The sequence below is a fragment of the Lycorma delicatula genome, chromosome 2 (genome assembly GCF_047948215.1).
Source record: "Lycorma delicatula isolate Av1 chromosome 2, ASM4794821v1, whole genome shotgun sequence".
In the NCBI taxonomy this organism is placed as follows: Eukaryota; Metazoa; Arthropoda; class Insecta; order Hemiptera; family Fulgoridae; genus Lycorma; species Lycorma delicatula.
The window spans coordinates 7970865-7996379 of record NC_134456.1 but is presented as its reverse complement, the minus strand read 5'-3'; the positions used below and the strand labels follow the sequence as shown (position 1 = coordinate 7996379).

General features: G+C 30.0%; 2 protein-coding genes across 3 annotated transcripts in view; one reads left to right on the top strand and one right to left on the bottom strand.

Moving 5' to 3' along the window:
• Positions 1-25515, bottom strand: part of LOC142320106 (uncharacterized) — an 85907-nt gene that overhangs the window by 14081 nt on the left and 46311 nt on the right. The window lies entirely within an intron of this gene.
• LOC142320460 (lipid storage droplets surface-binding protein 1-like) overlaps positions 1308-25515 on the top strand; it is a 40023-nt gene continuing 15815 nt past the window's right edge. Inside the window, exon 1 of one of the 2 annotated variants that reach the window (XM_075358253.1) lies at positions 1308-1588. The gene's annotated coding sequence lies outside the window, so the exon portion shown is untranslated. Of the gene's footprint in view, positions 1589-22293; positions 22453-25515 lie in introns of those variants that run through there. The other variant, XM_075358252.1, reaches the window with a different exon arrangement.

Here is a 25515-nt window from a genome sequence, read left to right as displayed (position 1 = left end):
GCTAAGTAGGGAATAAAACCACACATCTCAGGAATGGTCGAACTGAGAATGTACAAGACTACACTTCATTTACACTCATACATATCATCCTCTGAAGAATTATCTAAACGGTAGTTACCGGAGGCTAAACAGGAAAAAGGAGGAAAAAGTAGGGAATAAAAAAGATTTCCATCTTAAATTTAAAAAAAAACTTCAAATTTATTTAATACGACAATGGTTGCATGTGATGAAAAAAGTTTCATATGTTTAGCATATGACGGCCCCATCTTCTTACAATTCCAGTTAATATTTTGGTCATCCCTTTCTATAAGGGTTGGTCGTATCAAAAGATTTAGATAAAAATTTAAGACAAAAGATTTAGATAATGTTTTGAGGACTAACGACCACTTTAAACCAATTCGATACTACATGGATGTTGAAATTTTGGATTTATGACTGTTGTAACATCTAGTTGTGCACCTCCCATTTTAACTACATTCGACTGGACCAAAATTGTCCAAAAAAATACTAAACCTAAAAGAAATTTTAATTTTGGACCTCTTCTTAACTGCAGTAATAAGCCCTCATCGAGAGCGTTTGAAAGATATATCATAAGTAGTACTTATTTTCATTGCTTCCAGAGTTATAGCTAAATAAAATTTTAATTAATGAAATATTTGGATCTTATAAGGGGAAGACACATCGGTTCGAACCAGACTTCGTCTCCTTTTTTTAACTTTTTTTTTTTTTTTTTAATTTCAATATATTGATTTATTAATAATTATTAATCTCCGATTGTAAAAAAAAATTACAATAAATAATAATTCAATAATAATAAATAAATATAAGAAAAAATATCAGAAGTTATTATGACATAAAATTTTATATACTTTGATTTAAAAAAAAAGTGTATATGTAATTTAATAGGCGTACAAGGAAGTCGTGTGGTGCCCACATGAGATTTTTTTTAGAAGATGAGTAATTTAAAATAAACGTCTATTTATAAATACATAATTTTAAAGTTATTTACTTCATATTACTGCATTATGGATAACTTCGAGTGTATTGGCTTAATGATTATTGTTAATGAACATTGGCATACGACCCATTGGTATGCGACAGTAAAGAAATTAATCATAATTAAATAAAAACAGTTTTATATATGTACATTCGCGTACGTGTGTTAAGTAGTTAACCGGCTTCAGTAGAAAAAAATCCTACTTTTCTATCCACACAATCGTATGATGATTTAACCAGGGCAAAGGTCGACCAGCTTTCAGTAACATGAGTTTACAACATAGGACGAGCCGAGGGACACGTAAACGCGTTGTTGCATATACAAATTGATTCGTAATGACTCTTTCTCCCTTGCATTTTCTTTACTGCCTGATAATCCAAGTGACTAGCTTCAGTATCAAATATTAAACCCAGTCATCCGTTCAGTTGGTGAACAGTTGTAATATTATAAGACAGTACAGTGGCCGCTAGTTTAGTCTCGTTCAACAATTGAACTGTACAGAGTCGAATTTATTTCATTTATTTTGTTGTAGTACTGGTTTTGTTTTTAAACTATTTTTTATTTAATACTTATAATTATTATATTTAACAGGTATGTACCAATTACATTTTAATTGTAATTTTTATTTTTTAAATTAAGTAAAATCTCGATTAATAGGATCAACTTTAATTAACCGTACAAATTTCATTTGTACGTTTTAAAATATAATTTCTTTGATTATAAAAATACGCTATGTTACTCTACTACTTTTATTTGCAATAATTAATTAGTAATCTATAAATGATAAATATCTCCATTGACGATAATAATAATTTATTTTTCCATTTAATTGACATTTTTATAAAATCCCTTAAACTGATTGATTTTGGGCAACTGATATGCATCAAAGCCGTCTCTTTTTATTAATAAAGAAAGGTTAAGCCTTGGATCATGAGCCCAGCGTAATAGTGCATCAAGATTTTTTTTTTTCATATGAAATATAGCGCGTTCTGCACAGAACGCTTTGCTATGTCTAGAGCAACATCAGCGAACTGATTTAACCTACAAAAATTTTAGAAATTTATCGACACCAATTATATTAATTAAATATAACAAAGGTGGACCTCTGAGGGATTCCGGAATCTACGTGAACTTTATGAATCAGTTTTTTTACCAACGTTTACACAGAAATTTCTTTCTTTTTCCTATTTAGCTTCCGGTAATTACCGTTCAGATAATACTTCAGAGGATGATATGTATGAGTGCAAATGAAGTGTAGTCTTGTACAGTCTCAGTTCGACCATTCCTGAGATGTGTGGTTAATTAAAGAAACCCAACCACCAAAGAACACCGGTATCCACAATCTAGTATTCAAATCCGTGTAAAAATAACTGACTATACTAGCACTTGAACGCTGGAACTCTCGACTTCCAAATTAGCTGATTTGGGAAGACGCGTTCACCACTAGACCAAACTAGTGTGTTGGTTACAAAGAAATTACGGTTAGATAAATAGTTCTGAAATCAAGTCAGCACACGTCCACCAACTCCGATTTTTTAAAGGTTTCTCAATAATACTGAATGAGAAAGGACAAAAAATGCTTTAGAAGAATCGATAAACAAAATTAAAGCATGATTTATCTGACTACATAAACTCCCGTTTATGTAGTCAGATAAATCTAAAAAGAGTTTATTACACCCAGGGCCTTCCTGAACCCAAATAGACTTCTCCAAGAAACCCAATTTTTTAACTTACTTATATAATTTTTATATGTACACCGTTCAAAAATTTTATCAGAACAATAATAATAATAGTATTTCTGTTTTATAAAAAGTAAAGTTTTTCAAGCATTTTATTAATTAATTTAATTAATTTGTTTTACAATTGACTTCTTCCATTCTTAAGCGTTTTAATTAAACGGTAAAATAAATATTCTGATCGCTACATAACTACAACATACAGATCACATTAGGATTGGACACATATGCTACTCCATAAATAAAAAAAGTAAGTATCCTAGAATTTTCTTGGATGGATCAAGGGAAACCATGCTAAATCTTTTGTCAGAGCAGCATACCAAATTACACAATTAATTATAAAATAAAAAAATTGATGTTTAAAGTTCATATTAATTACTTGGGATAAATTACAAACGCATGAAATAATAGTCACATCAATACAAGAAAATATTAAATATAAAAGAAAATTTATAATTCAAAAGGCCGTAAATGAAAATTATTTCAGCACTTATTTAATTCAGGGCGTTCTTTTTTTTTTACTAATTAGCATTATTTATAAATTAAACGACAGACTAGCTTTGTTTCTATAAAAGAAATTTTTTAATTGTACTTAAAATAAATCTGTGGGAAGATCGTTTAACTGGTTCGGTAATTTATTAAAAATGTTTAACTGAACCATACTAACACTTTTCTCACAAGCTGAAGAACTACTCCTGGATTATTATCTATATCCTGGCTTGGATCAAGCGGATGTCCTTTTCAAGTACCTCAATTTATTGAAAACCGGAAATAGATATATAAAATTAAAAGATAAGTATAACTATTAATAACAAATAAACAAGACGAAGGCCAGATAAGGCATGACGTCAAGTAAAGAAAGTGGTGTTGACTAAACGCTATATAAAGATTAACAGAAATTTAAAGTATCGGTGCCCAGCAGTCGCAAGCCCAGCAGCCACCTGCCCAGCAGCCACCTGCCCAGCAGCTACTGACAGCACAGAAAAGCGAAGAAACCTGCACTTTCCCCCGTTCAGCCCTTCGGGGCTTCGGGAATTACAAGGTTAATGGTATGTAACTTCGGTTACTACCAATTCTTGGAAAGTGCAGGCCAAAGAAGAACGAAGAGGTCTTCGGGAGAAGAAGAGGGAGAAGATGAAGATGAAGGAGAAGGAAGACCAGCCACTCGTCTCAACATCACGGACTGGAGTCCGGAAGAGAGCCCAGCAGAGATGCGTCCTGAAGGGCAGCCATACCAGAAGCGGATGAAGAGCTTCTAAACACCCTCTCCTTTTCAAAACTTACAATAAGAGGAAATAACCCAGCAATTGCGACTCCTCCGGAAAAGGGGACGCATTGCTCCCTCCTTACAGATAGTGCCCCGTTGTGGCGTATTCCTGCTAGCCTATTAAAGAGTTAGCACCGAAAGGACTTCAGTGGACGGTCTGAAGGGGAATTACGTCGGGAGGACAGGCTTTATAAGCCTAGCCTTCCGCGGTCGGCCCGTAAAATGGGTTCGATAACGCTGGTATAACAACGGAATTGGAATGCAATTAAATCCGTCCTTAAAACACTAAATTAATAAACAAAACTTGAAAAAATTAGACCCGCTATATAAAATTAACCAATTAAAAAAAACAAGCCCGATTAGAATGATCCAGCAGCAAGGGACTCTGTCCAGGTTCTGCGATGGAGTAGGGAGTAATAGACTCCTGCCAACTTTGCATTCCATTCCATAAAGTATCGGTACTATAAGTTTTGACAATGGGGTAGTTCTGAAACGCATCAACAAGAGATTAAAGAATGAAGCTAAAAAAGGTAAAGAAATAGTACTCAACTTAGAAAATAAACAGATATAATCTGCCTTAATCTTAAAAAAAAAATATTTCTTTTCAGCCCGAAGAGATTAAAATTAATAAATCTTTTATTCATCTCGTTATTACACGTTATAATATATAGGTACTATTAGGAATGGATACGTATGTTTTCTAAAATGAAAACTAACTACTCTCCCAAGCATTTATTGGGGAAAAAAATGAAAAAAATACTTGATCAATAAAAAAATAAATTAAGAAATAATTAGATTTCATATTAATACATAAAATTATATTATTTTTAGGAATAGTATTCATATAAATAAGCGAAAATAATAAATAAGTAAAATCAGTGCAATTAAAATAATTTGGAAGGTTCTTATTCATTTTTAGGTGTTCAAATAATTTTGTGTGTGTATATATATATATATATATATATATATATAAACACACACACAAAATTATTACATAATACACAAAAATATTATGTTACGGTAAATTTCACTAATCCAGCGTTTACGCATAATTATCGGTGAATTTAATTAATCGCTTCCAATTTTGGAGAATAGCATATATAATTTGAATATTCAACATTAATTTGACGAGGTTAGCGAGCGTTGGTTATATTTGGTTAGGTTATGATAATCTCTCTTTTTCTGTTTAACCTCCGGAACCTTCGTAAGGTATTACTTCAGAGGATAATATGTATAAATATAAATGAAGTGTAATCTTGCATAGTCTCAGATCGACCATTCCTGTGATGCGTGGTTAATTGAAACCCAACCACCAAAGAACACCGGTATCCACGATCTATATTCAAATCCGTATAAAAGTAACTCCTGCCTTTACTAGGCTTTGAACCTTACTAGGACTTGAATTCTCGACTTCGAAATCAGCTGTTTTGGTTATGATAATCTAACAAAACATTTTTTTTTTTTCCTCCGGGACCATCGTTAGGTATTGCATTAGAGGATATGAGATGAATGATTTGTAGCGTGTGTGAAAATCCCATGCCTGACCGGGATTCGAACCCGGGACCTCCGGATGAAAGGGCAAGACGCTACTATTCGCGCCACGGAGGTCCGCAACCAAACATAACATACGCTCGCTAACCTCGACTATTTGTATAATTGAGTATTGTTTTGATTATTTAAATAATATATTCAGTAATTACTACTAATGATGTGCAATATACATCTATTTCCTGAGGTCAACACTGTGTTAAGATATCATCACTTAAGAAGAATGTTATTTGCAGGAATGACTAGTTTCATGCTTACAACAATTACCGGTTATGCCAAGTAACATCCATAATTTATTAACAGATATTTTTATTTCATTTTTAATAATTTGTCAGTCTTTTAGGTGGATTGTTGTTTAGTAAATTCTATAAACGTAGTGTTCTTTAAGTTCGATTAGGTAGTGTTCTGTGAGGTCCTTTAACGTAAAAAAACGTTATGTTATGTAACCCAAATAGGAAAAATGTTTGTTATATCTAGTTACATAAAAGTGAATTATATATATATATATATATATATATATATATATATATATATATATATATATATATATATATATATATATTATATATATATATATATATTTATTTTTTATTTTTTTTTTTATGAAAATGTTAGAATAGATCTAATAGTTAATATTTTCAGAGACCTAACCAGAATCTGTTAATATGACAACTCATATTTTTATTCTGAAAAACATGTTGTAATTAAAACGTATTATTTTAGAAGGCAATAAACAAATCCGTAATGAATATTTGATAACGACAAACTTAGAGGTTTAGTCGAGAAACTTTAAAGTGAAATACTTTGATCTAATTTCAATTGAATTTAGTTAGGTCGTGTTAAGAGAATTTTTCATGTAACAATACATCAACAAATTTCATACAATAGATAATAAATATTATTATTATCCCTGATGGAAACACGATTCATTTGATTAGCTATGGTATATCTACTTGAAAAGCGGATCGCAACATCAGAATCTTTTCTATTATACTATGAAAGTCGAATTACATTGTACTATTTCTCCCAGAATTCAGTCATATCTATTATGAAGCAAGTTTTAAGTCCTTTTTTCATAGATTGAACATTTTCATAAGTCATTACCCAGTTTAGTATATACGCGTAAATCTAATAAAATTTCTCATCTTGTATTTAATTTAAATGTAAATCTATAAATTTTTACAGATCAATCATTCCAGAAACATTTGCAAAAATAACACAATATCGATCCATAACTAAACTGTTTAAGATCGAATTATATCTGTAAACAGTGAACGTTGAAAACACCGGCGTCATCAAATATCTCGTACAGCAAAACATGCTTCTTTTTCACTCTCATGTCACTGTCCAGGCGTACTGATTTTTAATTATTATAATACATTATTTTATTAATTTTAAAAATATACTTACTAAAACTGAATTAAATTTTGTAAAAACTAAATATAAATAGAGTTAATTATTAGAGTAGGATACCAGTCTGCATTTAAAAAATATAATTAGATTCAAGGGCTTTCCAGAAGTTTGTTTGTGCAGAGCACCACAGAAAAACATTTCTATGGGAGAATATTGTGCTGGGCAGGTCTGTGTCTGTAAATGTCTTGCTAATTACTGTACAGTAGATATGATAACGTCAGTATAAAATCCATTAAATAGTATTTGTTATGTGTCATGCTGCGTGTCTGCTACGTTTACTGTTTGTAGATATACATGAACCTTTGTAGTTTAATCGCTAAGCCCCCCATTCGTGGCACAAAACAATCGGTCAAAATACGCTTGTATGCGGGTGCTACAGTTACATTTCAAAATAATGAATAAGAAGGCATTCGGTGATGCGTTGTTTTACCTAGAAATGAATAATGTAGGTAGCAAAACATATTCTTATTCAATAAAAAATTATTGAAAGGGAAATTATACACTTTTCATTCTGGTTTAAAAAATTATCGGGACAAGTTTTTTTACATATTACCGAATGAGCTTTTCTTTTTTTGAAGAATTGCCCTCGTTAATCGGCCCCCATATACAAAGGCAAAATACAAAATTGAGAAGCGTAATTTTCCATTACAGCGGAAGAAAGATTGAACAACATTTTAAACAAATCATTCTAAACAAATAATTTTTGCTTTATTGGCTATAGTTATAACGGGAAGTATACAAATTATTAAAAAGAAAAAATCTAAAAAATTGGTCTTTTTAAATTTTGTTCCTTAAGGAGGAGATTTAAAAAATAGATTTAAATAATCTGCGAAATTTTTTTTTTCAACGCTCCCAGCCAAAAAAAAAAAAATTTTTGCCAGGCGGACCTTTTGTATGTTGGCCTGTATTTGGTCTTATAATTCTGAACCCCACCGATCGATTATCTTCAAACTTGGTAGACAGATGTGGGGGGGGGGGGAGATGGAGAATGTATTAATTTTTTTCAAAAAATTTGGAAAAAGGGGTGGAGGTGTTTTACTTTAGCAAAAGATTTTTCTTACAAAAGTTAAATTTTTTTTATCTAGATTACAAATTATCAAATACTTTTATTTAATAATCACCCCCGCTCCAAAAAAACCGGTCTATATATTAGTTATATCTTGCTTCAGAAAAGGAGTTAATAGAATTATTGCATTTGTATTTTCGATATCAATAGAATAGGCTTTCAAACCAATGTAAGAATATTTTGCCTGTCTCATACCACTGATAACAAAAAATATTTTTAAAATAAAATTTTGTTTAAAAGTTATTTTCAATTTGCAAGTTACCCACTGCAAAAAATTTAAACCTTAATCTTTGGTTATCCCTTACTTTTTATTACTTTTTGAAAAAAAATTACCAAAACTTTTCACCTTCTAGAAAATAACATTGTTTATTCAGAATTATGACTGTATCTTTGTATTTTTTTTACATAATTTTAAAAAGTTTTTTTTTTTTTTTTTTAATTTATTCTCACTACGTAGGGATTATTTTCTTAATAATTGGGAGAAAATTTTCTAAAAACGTGGGGTTCCCAAAATTAAAAAAAAACCTTTTTTCACAATTTCAAGTTTTTAAAGTTCAAAACGAATTGTCTTAAAAAATAGTCACTAAAATAATTATTACTCTTCTCCTGATGGGTAGCTCCAAGATTTATTTTAAAAAGTCGAAGAAAGTTTTTAAATTTCAATTTTTATTTATATACATTCGGTTTTATTTAATATTTTAATTATTAAAAAACCTCTGATATATGAGCGCCCAAATTTTCAAAAAGTCATGTGTAATGTCTAATTCAGTCAGTCGTTCAATGCAATTAAGTGATTAGGACGTATTGTAAATATAACAGATATGGAATGGAATGCAAAGTTGCCAGGAGTTTATTACTCCCTACTTTATCGCAGAACCTGGACAGAGTCCCTTGCTGCTGGATCATTATAATCGGGCTTGGTTTTTAAAAGAATTATTTTAAATCTCGGTTCTAATTTTCTCAAGTTTTGTTTATTATTATTTAGTATTTTAAGGACGGATTTAATTGCATTCCAATCCGTTGCTAAACCAGCGTTATCGAACCCATTTTATGGGCCGACCGCGGAAGGCTAGGCTTATAAAGCCTGTCCTTCCGACGTAATTCCCCTTCAGACCGTCCACTGAAGTCCTTTCGGTGCTAACTCTTTAATAGGCTAGCAGGAATACGCCACAACGGGGCACTACCTGTAAGGAGGGAGCAATGCGTCCCCTTTTCCGGAGGAGTTGCAATTGCTGGGTTATTTTATCTTACTGTAAGTTTTGAAAAGGATAACAGATATTGAGTCGTAAATATGCATTTATATTGTATTTATACGCACGGATTTCTGAAGACGAATATTTTAAACTGTGAATATTGTTTTTCATATTCATAAAACTTTATTTATATTGCAGCGTAAATTTATATATATATTTTTTTCTTTTTTTGTGAAAATTGTGTATCAATTTTTGAGGTTATTTTATGTAAATATTATTTTTTATGAGTAAAATTACATTTTTTAATGACAGAAAATGGCACACAGATAAATTCTTGATTTTGCATAAATAATTTTAAATTTACCAAAAACCAAAATTTTTGATAAAATACACTATTATAAAATAAAATCTATTTGTGTCATATTTTTCATATCATAAGCCGCTGATAACCCTCGTGCCTATACAATCGTCATCCGAATAATTAATGGAACTAAACTAATAAATATATTCTATGAACTTTGTTTTATATGACAACAAATACTTCAATACTTTTTAAACTGTATAGAAAAACGATATAAAAAAATATTATTTAATTTAATTTAATTTATTTTTTTACGTATTCAAACATTTTATTCGTGGTATTTAATGTCGTCTATCGATCGTTTGACGCAGTTCAAATTTGTTTGAATATGTAAAAAACTCTTTTTTTATTAACGCCAAAGAAGCATAACTTCTTACGTGTGTACATAAGTACATGCGAACTTTTTTTCATATTATATTCATTTAAACATTTTTTTAACATAAGGCACATGGCCGGGCAATCTTTTGCCGGATTTTTAGATAGATTTCATAAGAAAGCTACCTATTGTAATGAATACTATGATTTGACTTCCGGAAAATTTCAACATATCTTCGCGTTTCACATTCCCCAGACCCCAAAATCACCGTCAGTTTAAAAGTTTATATATATATATTTAACTTTCTTGTAGACACAACTACCGTAATTTTGCCCCAATCACTTTCAAATTAATACATAAAATATAACGACCCAAAATCTCGTTCAAGTCCGGAAATGGACAAAATCGGAATGGTGGTGGAAATGGGGGTCTTTTTTCGAAAAAAAAACAAAATATTGCTATAACTTTCTTATTAAGTAAAATATCGAATTCGTTTAAAGTTCCTACTATTCTTTGGATAAGGGCCTAAAACTTAACAAAGTACAGTTTTTTGATATCACTTACCATTGACCCAGGAGCTGGAAAAAATGGGGTTTCGAAGACAAAAAATCATACCTCCCTTAATAGCCACAATATCGAATCGGTTTAAAGTGGTCGTTATTTCTCCAAAATTTTACTGGAATTGTAAGAAGATGGGGCTTGCCAACATGTGAAACCTTTTTTAACATGCAACCATTGTCGTATTGAGTAAATTTGAAGTTTTTCTTAACTTTACCTGGAAATCTTTTTTATCACCTACTTAGCACCGGTAAAATCAACCACCGTCTTTTGGGGTGCCGAAAGGGATTTTTTGTAATTAAGTTATTTGTTTCTTTAAATGGTTTTTTCTTTTAAAAAACACAGTTATTTTAATAAATAGGAATCTAAATATAAGTATTTTAATTCTAAAATGATTATTCATTTTCAACTGTTTATTTCTTTCATGAAATAGTAAAGAATGCAACGGAATCTTATGTTCGACGAGAAGATTTCCCGATACCATTGATTTTATAAGATGTGTAATTTTTCCCGGTACTAATGAATTCAGATTAGTGTCCCGATGTAATATATAGTACTTATACATTACAGCTCTTAATAAAATTAATAATAACTTAAAAATTTACTACACTGTTTTGGTCTAGTGAAATTTCGTTAAATAAATCTTTTATTCTGATTAGTACTCAATACGTTACATAGATGACGTAGAACAGGGGTAGGGATGCTATTCCACGGATATTGCTCTAGCATTTATCTTGCTGAATCAAAAGACATTATGATAAAACCTTGATCAGAGCAGCATCAGAGAATACACAATTAATTATAAAATAAAGAATAGATATGATTGAAACCATTTTAATTATTTAAAATGGGTGTGCCATGAAAAAGTAGCCCCGCTAAAATATGGATTATTGAATAGAACATATGTTCTATTCAATGGATTATTAACAACATAAGTTCGGGCATAGGTCATTGGCATAGATTGGAACAATTGAAGGGGACGTAAACTCCTACGCAAGAATTCCCTTCCTGTGAGTCACATGATTTTTCTTTCCTCTCTTCCCTTACATGCTCCCACCGTCAGTTGCCTGGTGGAGCTATCAACCGTTGGTAAGGCTACTTTTTCGTGCCTGACTTTGTGTAAACATAATAGAATAATTTAAAGAAGAATATATGAAGAAATTATTTTAAAGAAATAACTAAAAAATAAATTACAATTCCAAAGGTGTTAATGAACATTATTTGCACGTATATTTATGTATATGTAGAACGGGACGTAGACAATTCAAGTGTTTTTTAATTTTTTGATTAGTATTATTTAACCATTTATCAATAGAGTAATATATTTTTCTGTATAAGAAAATCTTTTAATAGTATTTGAAATCTGTGGGACAATTTATGATACTTACGTATTAACGACACCGCAGCTACAGCTTTATTTAAAAACAAAGTAGTCAATCGGATTTCGGTGGAAAATGAACAGTCTCTTTATTAATTTTAATAAATGGTTATTTATATTTATTTATTTTATTAACCAAACTTAACCTACGCTCGCTAACCTTGACTAATTAACAGGAGTGTTTTGATTATTTAAATAATAAATAATTGCAATAATTACTGAATTTATTAAATAAATACTCAAAAAATTACGGTGTTAATTAGTCAAGGTTAGCGAGCGTAGGTTAAGTTTGGTTAAATTATATTTATAAAATAAATAAATATAAATAACCATTTATTAAAATTAATATAGACTGTTCATTTTCCACCGAAATCCGATTGAATACTTTGTTTTTAAATAAAGCTGTAGTTGCGGTGGCGTTAATACGTAAGTACCCAATTTATTTTTTTTGTTTCGATAATTTGTTAAAAATATCAACAGATATAACGCCTTTTCTCATAGACAATGGAAGAATAATAAGACCCATTCGTAAACCTAAGTATTGTGTTGAGTTATACAAAAAGATTTCTATTATCTGGTTTATTAGAGATGGTTATTATTGTTTTTTTACGAATAAATGTCTATTCTTTTTCTTTTTTATAAAGATTACACATTCATGAAACATTAGGATAAGTTAACATTTTTAATTTTCTAAATATCGGTTAGAATTATTTTATTATATTATTTATTATTATTTAAATTATTTTATTTATTATTATTTTCTAAATATTTGGGAAGTAGCATTACTAAAGATGGACGAAGCAGGAGCGATATAAAATGCAAAATAGCACAAGCGAAACGAGCCTTCAGTAAGAAATATAATTTGTTTACATCAAAAATTAATTTAAATGTCAGGAAAAGATTTTTGAAAGTGTTTGTTTGGAGTGCCGCTTTATATGGAAGTGAAACTTGGACGATCGGAGTATCTGAGAAGAAAAGATTAGAAGCTTTTTAAATACGGTGCTATAGGAGAATGTTAAAAATCAGACGGGTGGATAAAGTGACAAATGAAGAGGTATTGCGGCAAACAGATGAAGAAAGAAGCGTTTGGAAAAATGTAGTTAAAAGAAGAGACAGACTTATAGGCCACATACTAAGGCATCCTGGAATAGTCGCTTTAATATTGGAAGGACAGGTAGAAGGGAAAAATTGTGTAGGCAGGCCGCGTTTGGAATATGTAAAACAAATTGTTAGGGATGTAGGATGTAGAGGGTATACTGAAATGAAACGACTAGCACTAGATAGGGAATCTTGGAGAGCTGCATCAAACCAGTTAAATGACTGAAGACAAAAAAAAAAAAAAAATATCGGTTTACACGATTCATACTTACGGGCACCAAATATTGCGTATCGATTATTTTTTGATTCCTCTACAGAACGTGAAATAATGAATGATATTTCTTGTTTTCTATCTATCATTTTATTTATCACGTTTATTATACAAGAATAGTATTGTGTTGTTTATTCATGTACAACGACTTTATTTCTTTTTGTATTAAAGAACGATTTATACCAGCGATACAATAAAAATATGGAATAAGAAAGAACCACTAAAAAAACATTCTTCCTTCGGAACGATTTTAAAGAAATAACCACAAAATATAATATCATTATATTAAAATAACGGAGTCACACGGCTTTTAAAAGGTACGTGTCTTACAAAAGTCTCTAATTGGCCCGAATTCCTTTCACAAGATATCAGCACGTGATTACTGTTTCCGTGGAGCGTAATATATTGTTCGACATTGTAACTGATCGGAAAGATTATATGCGGGAAATTTTAGTCGATCATATAGAATGAAATGATAAATTGATAATGTTTGAATTATAGTAATAAAAATCGGCGAGATTCTATTTGCAAGATGTAAAAAAAAAAAAACATTTTGGTCGCATTTATCTGCAACCCTTGGATGTCAGATAGTATTTGTCGGCAAACTGGTGAATTCTGTAAAAGTGAGTGTGAGTTTCCCTGTAAAAGTTCCCGACTCATTTTATTCGAAACTTTATGGGTGGAAATCGCAAAGTATAAAAAAGAAGAAGAAATAATCTGCATAATTACGAAATTTTATTTTATAATCTTATTTTCAACATGTATTTTAAAATTGTTTCCAAGTGGTAAAATGAATTCGGTTTGGATCCGTTACTTTAGATTTTTTAGTCCGTTATTTGAAGCTATCTCTGTTTTTTTTTGTAAGAATTAAAAATAAAAAAAGGATTGTTTTAAAATTTATTTTAAATAGATTTATAATCTTTTTCAGGATATTTATAATTAATTAATCAGAAATTCACGAAAATCCGTTAGTTGGTACTCTGAAATAGAATCGAACAACACTACTTACCAAATAAATCTAGGAATACTTAAATGAAATTGGTTAATTATACTTTTATTTTCTTGTTAATTATGTTGAATAATTTATTTTTACACGATTGCCCAAAAAGGAATATAATGTAATTAGCTTGTATGCATGTTTGATCCACCATAGCAGCTCAATGGCTGAACCGATTTAGATGTATCACACCGCGTTGGAATCCTTCTGTTACTGGGAGTATCATAGGCTATATATATGTAGATTTAAATAAATTTAAACGATTTTTTTTAAAATATACTGTCGGCGTATACAAATACTGTTCATGAAACTATCACTTGCACGCCCTTTAATAATCCTATATTAGTAATTATCCACGCCTAACGCGCTCAGAATGCGCTCATTTGAAAATCAAAAACCGTTTCCAGACGTTTCCGATTTTGACCGCTAGATAATGAACTCTATTTTTATTTTTTTTTTGTTTTACTTTCATCGTCTAGATAGCGCTATAGCAGAGCTATAGCTCTAGAAGAGAAAGTATTGTAATCGGTCCAATTTGGGCATATGCGGTTTTCACTGGGTCTTGAAGTTTTAACACCTAAGGAACCCAAAAAACCAGATGGAAATGTTAGCATATGTGTGTGAATGTTCGGTGTTTCACACCTTATATCTACAGAACTACTCGACCGATTTTGACCAAACTTGATCAGATTACTTCTATGTATAAAGCGTTGATGCCATTAAATTTTCGACTAAAAAGGTCAAGGGAGTGAGGCTGTAGACCAAGTTCACCCTTATTATCTCGAAATTTCGCCTAATTAAGGTCTCATTTTTCTTAGGCGCATTTGTTAACAATTAAAAAATTATATTTGCAAAAAACATTTTTTGCAAAATCGCATCCCCACCCCAAAAATACTCTAAATAAATTAGTACCTAAGTGGATGTAGTGCGTTATTATTGTCCCCTCTCCCACTAGGAGCCCTAGTGTAGCATTGATGTAAAGCTGCTGTAGTCGTTTTCTACTTTCTTTTCTGTTTAGCCTTCGGAACCGCCCTAAGGTATTCATAGGATGAATAAGGATTATATGTATGAATGTAAATAAAGTGTAGTCTTGCACAGTCTCAGGTCGACCATTCCTGATACTGTAGTCGCCTGCTATGTTGTAACGTCACAGGTGAGCGGTAGAATAAAATAAATTAATATTTAAAGTGTGAAAATGTATTTAAAGTGGCCGATGGTACCGCAAATGAAATACGATATGCGCGCGCGCTTTAGTTAGAATCATTGAATTAAATAAACAAAAATATTTTATTTAAATAAAACGATAAATATTTTTAATTGTGTGTAAACTGTGCATCTGAAGAAAGCCGCGTGGCGGGAAAGTCGTACAACTGTATGTCAGCTTTTTTTTTAATTTTTAACAGATTAAAATTTGCTTACTTGACATTAACTATTCTAATAAATGTTTTTATTTTAACTTTATTAAAACCTTAAAACACCAAATATTGACTAAATAAAAAAATGTTTCAACATTAGAACCAAAAAAAAAATTGTTACAGTAAAAATTTAAACATAAATACCATCTTGTTATTTTTTTAATTTATAAGAGTTTTCTTCTTTTTTTTAATGATAAAGTATATTAAAAAGCAAAAAAAAAAAAAATGGACTATGAAAAGATACAACGTAGCACAGTACATCATTTTATGAATTTTTAACGAAAATGTAAATAAATTACTTCTTATTAAGAGGAGGAATTGAACCGAATCTGATGGACGAGATTATATGTCCAGTAAATGGACATAGGGGCTTCACAAATACTACTAAATTATATTATGTTTATTGACTGGAATACATGTTTTTTTTTTTTTTTTTTTTTTTTTTTGTCTTCAGTCATTTGACTGGTTTGATGCAGCTCTCCAAGATTCCCTATCTAGTGCTAGTCGTTTCATTTCAGTATACCCTCTACATCCTACATCCCCAACAATTTGTTTTACATACTCCAAACGTGGCCTGCCTACACAATTTTTCCCTTCTACCTGTCCTTCCAATATTAAAGCGACTATTCCAGGATGCCTTAGTATGTGGCCTATAAGTCTGTCTCTCCTTTTAACTATATTTTTCCAAATGCTTCTTTCTTCGTCTATTTGCCGGAATACCTCTTCATTTGTCATTTTATCCACCCGTCTGATTTTTAACATTCTCCTATAGCACCGCATTTCAAAAGCTTCTAGTCTTTTCTTCTCAGATACTCCGATCGTCCAAGTTTCACTTCCATATAAAGCGACACTCCAAACATACACTTTCAAAAATCTTTTCCTGACATTTAAATTAATTTTTGATGTAAACAAATTATATTTCTTACTGAAGGCTCGTTTAGCTTGTGCTAGTCGGCATTTTATATCGCTCCTGCTTCGTCCATCTTTAGTAATTTTACTTCCCAAATAACAAAATTCTTCTACCTCCATAATCTTTTCTCCTCCTATTTTCACATTCAGCGGTCCATCTTTGTTATTTCTACTACATTTCATTACTTTTGTTTTGTTCTTGTTTATTTTCACGCGATAGTTCTTGCGTAGGACTTCATCTATGCCGTTCATTGTTTCTTCTAAATCCTTTTTACTCTCGGCTAGAATTACTATATCATCAGCAAATCGTAGCATCTTTATCTTTTCACCTTGTACTGTTACTCCGAATCTAAATTGTTCTTTAACATCATTAACTGCTAGTTCCATGTAAAGATTAAAAAGTAACGGAGATAGGGAACATCCTTGTCGGACTCCCTTTCTTATTAGGGCTTCTTTCTTATGTTCTTCAATTGTTATTGTTGCTGTTTGGTTCCTGTACATGTTAGCAATTGTTCTTCTATCTCTGTATTTGAACCCTAATTTTTTTAAAATGCTGAACATTTTATTCCAGTCTACGTTATCGAAAGCCTTTTCTAGGTCTATAAACGCCAAGTATGTTGGTTTGTTTTTCTTTAATCTTCCTTCTACTATTAATCTGAGGCCTACAATTGCTTCCCTTGTCCCTATACTTTTCCTGAAACCAAATTGGTCTTCTCCTAACACTTCTTCCACTCTCCTCTCAATTCTTCTGTATAAAATTCTAGTTAAGATTTTTGATGCACGACTAGTTAAACTAATTGTTCTGTATTCTTCACATTTATGTGCCCCTGCTTTCTTTGGTATCATAACTATAACACTTTTTTTGAAGTCTGATGGAAATTCCCCATTTTCATAAATATTACACACCAGTTTGTATAATCTATCAATCGCTTCCTTACCTGCACTGCGCAGTAATTCTACAGGTATTCCGTCTATTCCAGGAGCCTTTCTGCCATTTAAATCTTTTAATGCTCTCTTAAATTCAGATCTCAGTATTGTTTCTCCCATTTCATCCTCCTCAACTTCCTCTTCTTCCTCTATAACACCATTTTCTAATTCATTTCCTCCGTATAACTCTTCAATATATTCCACCCATCTATCGACTTTACCTTTCGTATATGAGAATTTTATATATCATATTTATTAATGTAAATTCAAAATTGTATAGAGTTCATATTTAAAACAAATTTATTATATGATGTTTTCAACAAATCTTTTAGTTTGTCACCGTTAATGATAACTCATTTCTTTTATCCATTCAATTTTCTTGGAATTTCAAAATTCTGACTTCAAATTCCGATAAAGAAGGGATCTTAAAACTTTTTTCACCCTTGGACCAATATTTCTAACCTTTATTGACTCTATGGTCACAAACCAGAACAAACAATAATTTAATCGAATATATAAACAATTTATATTGCTTTATAAACAAGAACAAAACAAAAGTAATGAAATGTAGTAGAAATAACAAAGATGGACCGCTGAATGTGAAAATAGGAGGAGAAAAGATTACGGAGGTAGAAGAATTTTGTTATTTGGGAAGTAGAATTACTAAAGATGGACGAAGTAGGAGCGATATAAAATGCCGAATAGCACAAGCGAAACGAGCCTTCAGTAAGAGATATAATTTGTTTACATCAAAAATTAATTTAAATGTCAGGAAAAGATTTTTGAAAGTGTATGTTTGGAGCGTCGCTTTATATGGAAGTGAAACTTGGACGATCGGAGTATCTGAGAAGAAAAGATTAGAAGCTTTTGAAATGCGGTGCTATAGGAGAATGTTAAAAATCAGACGGGTGGATAAAGTGACAAATGAAGAGGTATTGCGGCAAATAGATGAAGAAAGAAGCATTTTGAAAAATATAGTTAAAAGAAGAGACAGACTTATAGGCCACATACTAAGGCATCCTGGAATAGTCGCTTTAATATTGGAAGGACAGGTAGAAGGGAAAAATTGTGTAGGCAGGCCACGTTTGGAGTATGTAAAACAAATTGTTGGGGATGTAGGATGTAGAGGGTATACTGAAATGAAACGACTAGCACTAGATAGGGAATCTTGGAGAGCTGCATCAAACCAGTCAAATGACTGAAGACAAAAAAAAAAATTGCTTTTTTAGGTGTATATTGCCGTCCTAAACCAAAAAGACAAATCGCAATGTACAGAGTCATTGAAGAAGAATGTAAAAAAATGTCAGGACATGTTCTACTTGTGAAAATAAAAAAGAAAACTCATATAAACATAGGTTTGGAAAAGTTTCGTTAGCGAGTGTCGGCTGGTGAAAGATTTCATCCTGATTTCTGCGCTTTGGTAAAATTAAGTCGCATTCTTAGAATCCAAACTAAGGGGTACATTTTGTGGTTTTATATGAAATCTGTCGTGAAGAATTGAAAAAATAGGTCGTAGAACTATATCTTTGAGACATTTGTGGTAAAAAAGAAAAGATCGGGGTTGAAAAACGCACTGTTTTTTGTTTGGCGTAAAATAATTTGTTAAAGGGTAATAAACACAAACGTTTTAAAGAAAACTTATAGAAAATTTGATTCTAACTAAAACGGTTTGAATAAAAAACCATTGAAACTAAATACAAACGTAAGAATTTCGAAGTTTATTAAAAATAAAACATATCAAAATGTGGTAATTTTAACTAGGTATTAAAACAAACAAAATTTCAGTATTATAAAAAACAAAAAAATTGAATATTTTAGAAAAAATAAAATTCTCTACAACTTTTGTTTAAAAATTTAATGTTTTTATTTCCCATTTAACAAAGTTATTTTACGCTAAAATAATGTATTTTTCGACCTCAATTTCATATTTTTCCTAAATTTCTCGAAACTACTAAAAATACAGCTCTGGGGCCTATTCTTTTTACCTTTTTCCAAAACTACTAAATTTGGACCCCAAGAATTACAGTCCAAGGGGCAGAAATCACTGTGAAATCTTTTGCAAGCCGACACTCGTTATTGAAACGTTTCCGAATTTATTGTATATGAAATTTACAATTTATTTTCATCAGTTGAACATGTCCTTAGAGTTTGTTATATTTTTCATAAATTACTCTGTACAGTATATACTGCCACAACTCAGCGAGGGATTTAATCAAATTGGAGTTCATTAATTTGTTGTTTTGCAATATCTATCTCAATATATCTTACGGTTGTGAAAAATGTAATTCCTGTGGTACAGGAGGCACTATTCAGAGTAGTGATGGCTTGTAGCTAAAATTAGTGGGGGTGCTGCTCAGAAATTTTTTATGAACCTTTTCAAGGCCATGGTTAAAGTTTTTTATAAAGTAAAAGAACCAAAAAAAAAAATCAAATAGAATAGCTGTAAGCAGGATAATAATCTAATTCTACACTTTCACCACATTCAAGAATATGATACATGGTTTTTAAGCACATTGGGCTTAAAAACCGTTCTGTTTAACCGAATAAATAATAAAATTCAATACAGAAAATATTTTTTAGTATTAACTTAATAAAATGTCCGCTTAAAAACACTATAGTCCAATGGTGCTTAATTTAAATTTCTATACACAGAAACAAATACATAATTAGTTTTTACTAATTACCTTCTATTTCGCCCTTCCAGCGCGTTTTCGGACAGATTTGCCAATCAAATAGCCCTTGCTTTCCGCCATCTTCTGATCGCTACTGAAAAATTAACTAAACCGCTTTCATATTCCTTCCACCGAATAAACTAGAAAAGGGAACGAACAAGGAACGTTCCATACATACGCGGAGTAAAAAAAAAACTACCTTCCACCAGCACGCCAGGGTCGGCACTGCGAGAGCGACAGTGCTTTCTCTCCCTCGCAGCCTTGCGTGCAGCTTCCTATATGCGCACGGGCACAACAGCCAAACACCACGCCGCTGGAACTGTGAAGCGCACAGTTCCATACAAAAGATTTTGTAATTTTTTCATAAACTGGGGAATGGCTACTGACATTAAGCTTAAGGATTATATATAATACAAGTATAAAAATAGAATTAAAGAAAAAAGTACTCATTATATTAAATGTTATCGATAATATCAAGTGGAAATAGGGGGTGCTGCAGTTCCACAGTGCCTATTCGCGAGCCACCACTAAAGTTGCATTATTTCAAATTAGTGATATACAGCCAATCCCTCCAGTGAACATAACGAAAATATAATTGAATCGAACAGTGTAATAATGAGACCATTCTCTGGTCTTCAAAGAGTTGTCATATTAGATTCAATGAAGAAAGCTACAGGAGACCTCTTAAATTCTCATTTTTACAAGTAAGCATGGCATATGATGTTTATTATTCTTGAATATTGCTTACTTATTTTAAAGAATATTTTGTGTACACGTCAGGTAGCTCCAACTTTATGGTAGTAGTATAAAAAAAAGATTAAATGTTTGGGAAAATTTTTATGTACACTTATTTATTTGATTAAAGTAAAATTATTCAAGTAAACTTTTAAGCAAAGTAATAAATGCTATTTTCATTAAGATATTTTATTGTTTCTATAACAATATTTTAATTTATTCTTATCTTTTTTTGATAATAAATTTTCTTTAAATTTTATTTTGATCACTGTTATCTATAAACGTACGTTATTATTAACCATACGTCTTAATAAAACGTTTTTTTTTGTGACCATTTATATATTCTGATTTTAATTTGTTTTATTTTCGTGCGTAAATAAAATGATAAAATTTTATCATTAAAAATGCTGTTCTTTTATCTTTAAAAAAAGACAATTTTAATTAAAAAAATTGATCTATATTATCAATTTTAATAAATCCATTGTTGTTTTTTGAACAAAAAAAAATCCTAAATCAAGTTTTGAAATTACCATTTTAAATAAAGAATCGTTTTTTAACTTGCAAAGAATAAACTATATTATGATTGATATTGACGTAAATTTATATTTAATTATTGTCCTAGTGATTAAAATACTGCGATTATTTTTTATTTATTTTGGTTTCTTTTATATGAGTATCAATTTTTTAATACGACTAAATCGGTCCAGATTGACTGTGATAAATTTTCTTTTTTGGGCTTCTTTACTTCCCTAAAATCTGCCGTTTCCTTACGAAGAAGATACGTGCTATAGAAGAGTCTAGTATCTTCATATATTGTACTAAATACTATTAAAGTCTTATTATACCTTACTTGAAAATTAAAAATATAAAATTAATTATTAAAAATAAAACAATTTCTAAATATAGAAAACTTTAATAATTTTAATATAAGCAAAAAATTGTAAAAAAAAAAATTAAAAATCAAAATTTATGTATCGATGTCAAAGTATAGTCTTTTAATTAGTCTCAAGTTTTCATTAGGAAATCAAAGTAACTAGGTAACAGAAAACGTAGTTGTAAGCCTGTTAAGAGTTTCGGATATAGAGCTATAGTTAAAAGATTATATTTTTAGAATGTTTCTTGCGCGTTAAAAATGACGGTAAAATAAAGTTAAAATAGTTCAAAGAATGATGGAGTTCTCTTTAAATTTAAAAAACCTGTTAGGAAATGAAATGGTAATAAATTCATAACAAAATCAATGAATAAAAAAATAAAAACCCCTTTGTTATTAGAAAGCAAGGAATTAATCTTCAAACTTATTTAAAGAGATACAATGCTACTGTACTAGTAGTGTTATCGTACACAGTAAATTCATAACAAGCTAACTCATTTTACACTGTTTTCATATGACGTCAGTTAAACGTACTGATGACATGATAGGTTCGTAAATTCCTTTTAACTCTGGAGGGGAAATTAGTTCTTTCATTTTCTGTGTGACTACTATTCTAACGTGTATGGTAGTTTGTATACAGTTCGCTTAATACTATTTCATTTATCATTGAATTGTGAACTGTTCAAACCGGTTTCGTATTTGAACTTGAATTTAACTTTAGTAGGTAAGTTTTAACAAATTGATGCACTTTTACTTTTTATTAATTATTTACTGATACATTTTATTTTGAGAATGTGTGTGTGTGCTCAAAATGTAAATTTTCATTTTAATAAAAATTAATGAAATAAAATTGTTCTTCTTTATGAATAATATTTTATTTTTTTAATAAAATAAATTGAAAGAAATAACTACAAATATAACATTTACTTTTTTATTTCTTAAAAATTCATAATAGTTTTATTTGATTCTAATATTCTGTTGACCTTTGTAGTTGAGTGCTCAGCAGAGGACAAATAATGGTATCATCTTGTCTTTTATCTAGAAGTTTCTAGTTATAATTCCTATTCAGGCGTGTCATTTATACATGATAAAAAATTCATCTCTTAAAATAAGAAAAAATATTAGAATGATTAATTTGATATCAGCTTGTTTTTACCCATACAAATAAATTTATTTTTTATTTAAGCAAATTTACTACATGCATTACCTTGATTTCTGTTTGTTTACAAATAGTAAAAGAATGGCTAAACTTAATAAAAATTGATCAGATGGATTCATCATGAATACATATTTGATAAAAAACTACACTAAAATTAAAATAACCAAAGTGATCCATTGCTTAATGACAATGACTATTTTTGTATTTACTCATATAGTATTGAATAAATAGATTTTCAGATAATCAAAATTAAAACTTATGAAATTTTAATACTTCTAAAATGTTTTGAAATTTTGAAATTTTTTTTTTTTCATTTTGATCGATGCAGAACAAAACATTATGATGGAGGTATTAATAATATTTATGTAACGTCATGAGTTGGTAGATATGCCCATTAAAGTCTAAAATGGGTATGTGCTTTGATATAAAAGGAATTGTTCAAACATTTATCTGGATGAATCAAGGAAAACCATAATAAATCCTTGGACAGAGCAGCATTACAAAATACATAATTAATTGTAAAATAAAATAAAGTCAATGTGATTACAATTCATATCTAAAATATACATATATTAAAAAATATTAAGATGATAAATTGATAATATAAAAAACAACTACAAAATAAGTCACAATTCAGAAGACGTTAATAAAAATTATTTGACAATGTATTTATGTATGTTCTTATACACAAGATGTGTTCTTTCAGTGCCTTGCTTGTTTGAGGTTGTTTTTAAGAGTGTACTGTTTTTGTTATTAGAATGTTAATACGAAGAACTGATTTAATGAATGGTGCTAATGTTGATTTATAGGATGTGTTCATATTTCTTATAAAAAAGTGTGCTGTTTTTATTTTTATGCTTTTCCTGGTCCAAATAAAATGTATTACAGTTTAAAATTTAGAACAGAAGTGTTAAGTTTTGATTGATTTATAATAAAAGTATTATTTTTGATTATTTAATTATACTGGCTCACACTGCGCTCTATCCTGCAAATAAAACCACATGTTTTTGTCCAATCTAAGGTTAATCGTTTTTTCACAACTGCTAAAAAAGGAGTATAATTGTTCAAGCATTTATCTGGGTGAATCAAGGAAAACCATGATAAAACCTTGGACAGAGTAGCATTATGAAATACATAATTAATTGTAAAATAAAATAAAATCAATGTGATTACAATTCATACCTAAAATATACATATATGAAAAAATATTAAGACGAATATTTGAAGATGATGACAGTTGCTTTTAGAGAGTACATACGTACTCTCTAAAAGCAATTGTCATCATCATACTGCAGCAGCTCAATGGCTGAACTAATTTAGATGTATGACCCCAGGTTGGAATCCTTATGTTACTGGGAATATCATAGGCTATATAAATGTGTATATGTATATATTTGTTTAAAAACTTTTTAAATTTGAAAAAATGGATAATTAAAGAAAATTATACTATATAGTATAATTATCCTATATTAAAGAGCAATGTTTCCACATAGTAGGACTGGGTTTCAGAGAGTACTGGTCAGTGCCCATTAACTTCACTTGATTACTTCCAATCAAGAGTAATGAGTAACAATAGAAGATTAGGAACCAACGAGTATCTGTTTTACTCATCTGTAGAGTTATATACAGCTCAGTAAAATGTTTCCATTTGTGGTCGCTTATACTAAAATGAAGTTGAGCTTAATAATGTTCAAAACATTCACCTTGTGATGCTTAATATTCGAGGGACTCGGTCATATTAGCGTAAAGCCTTCACAGATCTAATAGTAATGTCTGAAATTTAGGGACTTCACACTTCTACATTACACTGTTGTGTAATGATCTGCTCTGGCCAGACATCCTATTATTTTTTTTTTTTTGGCATTTGTGTTTTTAAATTGTTAAGAAAGTGAAATTAATTTAACCCAGTATATATAGTAAATATATACTGTATATATCAGTATATATATATATATATATATGTATGTATGTATGTGTATATGGTTACCATAATATAATGATTGCAGTAACTCAACATGATATATAAATCACTCATAAAAATGGCATAACCAATTCAAAGAATAACAAGAATCCTCACCAGGCTCACAAGTTTCCTGTATTACCTTTCTATATAAATCAACTATGCAAAAAATGAAATGAGAAAAATTAAATTTCTGAAGATTACCATTGACAATTATCTATTGTCTTATGAAAATGTGTTGATAACTTATCTTATGAAGTACCATCTGGTGTATATGCTTTTCAAACACAACTGCTATGCAGAACAATAAGTAATTAAGTAGTACATTATGAAATAATTTTTCGTGTATTGGATAGAATTTTTTGTTATGTACTAAAGTGTTGTTCCAACAAAGAATACAAGTTTTTTTTAAATCAAAATGTACTGTTAAATTTATATCTTCATGAAACAGTCATTTAAGTTTGTATTTTAATTTTAACTTCTACTAGTGCTTTCATTCTAAAATATATAATCAAATCTAAGAGTATAACAATATTATATCTCGACAAAATTTACCTATTATCTCCTTTTAATAAAGTAACTGTTGATCAGGTTTATATATATCTTGCATATATATATATAGATAGAGGCTATTGATAATGTACAACTCTTAAAAAGGATTTCAACAG